Genomic DNA, 2,558 nt, shown 5'->3' on the forward strand with positions numbered 1-2,558 from the left:
TATAATCTGCAGATGGAAAAGTCCACTGTTAGTCAATTTTTAGAACTTGAATATTTCCAAACCAAATGCAACACTACCAAAAACATGATTTTTATGAAGAGTCAATTATTAGTACTATGGCCTATCTAATATTGTGAAAATCCAAAGCTCACTAAAAATTATAATCTCAATTTAGATTTCAACCTAGCTGACTTCTTTCAATCCTATGCCTCATTTGCTAGTACTCTCTACACAACTCTAGAACCTATATGAGGACTTAGATAGAAAGATCTCTTTGGCAGCCAAGAGATCGCGTACCCTTCTCACAAGAATTATTTTAGGTTATGGTACACTATAGCAATTCAGTGATCTGATAAGGTAAGGGAGGAAGGTTTATGCTACGGTTAGTGGGAATAATAAAAACTATGAATAACAGATTCTAACATCTTCATTTTAGCACATCCCTATCAGTTAACCTATAGAGAACACCAGAATGTTATGATCAACCACTCCTTTATACAAATGTATAAGTCTCAAATAATGGCCTAGGTCCTTTCATCTCACCACCTTAGTCTTCAGTTGGGCATCCTGTCTACTTTGCTCCCTTTTCTATACCATGATACATGTATCCTATTGCGCACTAGGCAACTGATGGGCCCTCATGTCAGATGACATCCTGCTGTAGCTTTGTGATGTAATGGCACCACTTGACCAATCGCCCTGGGTGAAGATTACACCGGAGGACCAGACATCAGCAATTACACACTAGGTAACTATCTGGGAATATGACTGGGCAGCAAGTATGAGGTGTAATGGGAAAGTACACTGCACCATTGAAAGCATTGGGCTCCTATTTAAAGAGGGCTAGAGTTAGAAGAAGCAACTGATTAGCCCTCATGTCAGAAGACATCCTGCTGTAGCTTTGTGATGTAATGGCACCACTCGACCAATTGCCCTGGGAGACCATTACACCGGAAGGCCAGACATCAGCAATTACACACTCGGTAAGTATCTGGGAATATGACTCCACAGCAAGTAGGAGGTGTAATGGGAGAGTACTGTGCATTATTGAAAGTATTGGGTTCCTATTTAAAGAGGGCTAGAGTTAGAAGAAGCAACTGATTGGCCCTTTATGCAAAAGACATCCTGCTGTAGCTTTGTGATGTAATGGCACCACTTGACCAATCGCCCAGGGTGACGATTGCACCGGAAGACCAGACATGAGCAATTACACACTAGGTGAATATCTGGGAATATGACTGCACAGCAAGTAGGAGGTGTAACGGGAAAGTACACTGCACCATTGAGAGCATTGGGCTCCTATTTAAAGAGGGCTAGAGTTAGAAGAAGCAACTGATTAGCCCTCATGTCAGAAGACATCCTGCTGTAGCTTTGTGATGTAATGGCACCACTCGACCAATTGCCCTGGGAGACCATTACACCGGAAGGCCAGACATCAGCAATTACACACTCGGTAAGTATCTGGGAATATGACTCCACAGCAAGTAGGATGTGTAATGGGAGAGTACTGTGCATTATTGAAAGTATTGGGTTCCTATTTAAAGAGGGCTAGAGTTAGAAGAAGCAACTGATTGGCCCTTAATGCAAAAGACATCCTGCTGTGGCTTTGTGATGTAATGGCACCACTTGACCAATCGCCCAGGGTGACGATTGCACCGGAAGACAAGACATCAGCAATTATACACTAGGTAAATATCTGAGAAAATGACTCCACAGCAAGTAGGAGGTATAATGGGAGAGTACTGTGCACAATTGAAAGCATTGGGCTCCTATTTAAAGAGGGCTAGAGTTAGAAGAACACAGTTTCTAAACAGCAGTCCATCTTGAGTAACAGAGTCCCACTCATAGAGAGCAGGGAAACAGGTTAAATAGCTTCCATCCAACTGAAAGTAAGTCAACTGCTCTAACCTAAGACACCTCCTTCCAGCCTGAAAGATGGTAATTACCTCGGAGGACATATTGCCTGCACAAGTATCTAAAGAAGATTTTGTCAACCACATAGACAGTCATAGTCTTGATAAACTATCATGATGGCCATAGCGTCATCCATATTGCTACCGTTTTAGAAGATTATATTTATGGGGAAGACCCCACTAAAAGGCACTGAGAGCCATCTGATGCTATGAACTTTTTATTAATGGCAAAATGATTAAATGAGATTTTGACTTACCATATATATTGATCGAGGCATGGAGAAGGCTGAGGAATGAGCATTCTTTTTTTTTTCTTTCTCAGCAAGCGGAGAAAAATTCCTCTGCAACATTGCCTCTGCTGGCCATTCAGTATAATCTGCAGATGGAAAAGTCCACTGTTAGTCAATTTTTAGAACTTGAATATTTCCAAACCAAATGCAACACTACCAAAAACATGATTTTTATGAAGAGTCAATTATTAGTACTATGGCCTATCTAATATTGTGAAAATCCAAAGCTCACTAAAAATTATAATCTCAATTTAGATTTCAACCTAGCTGACTTCTTTCAATCCTATGCCTCATTTGCTAGTACTCTCTACACAACTCTAGAACCTATATGAGGACTTAGATAGAAAGATCTCTT

This window comes from Lissotriton helveticus, chromosome 10 (assembly GCF_964261635.1).
Source record: "Lissotriton helveticus chromosome 10, aLisHel1.1, whole genome shotgun sequence".
NCBI classification, from domain to species: Eukaryota; Metazoa; Chordata; class Amphibia; order Caudata; family Salamandridae; genus Lissotriton; species Lissotriton helveticus.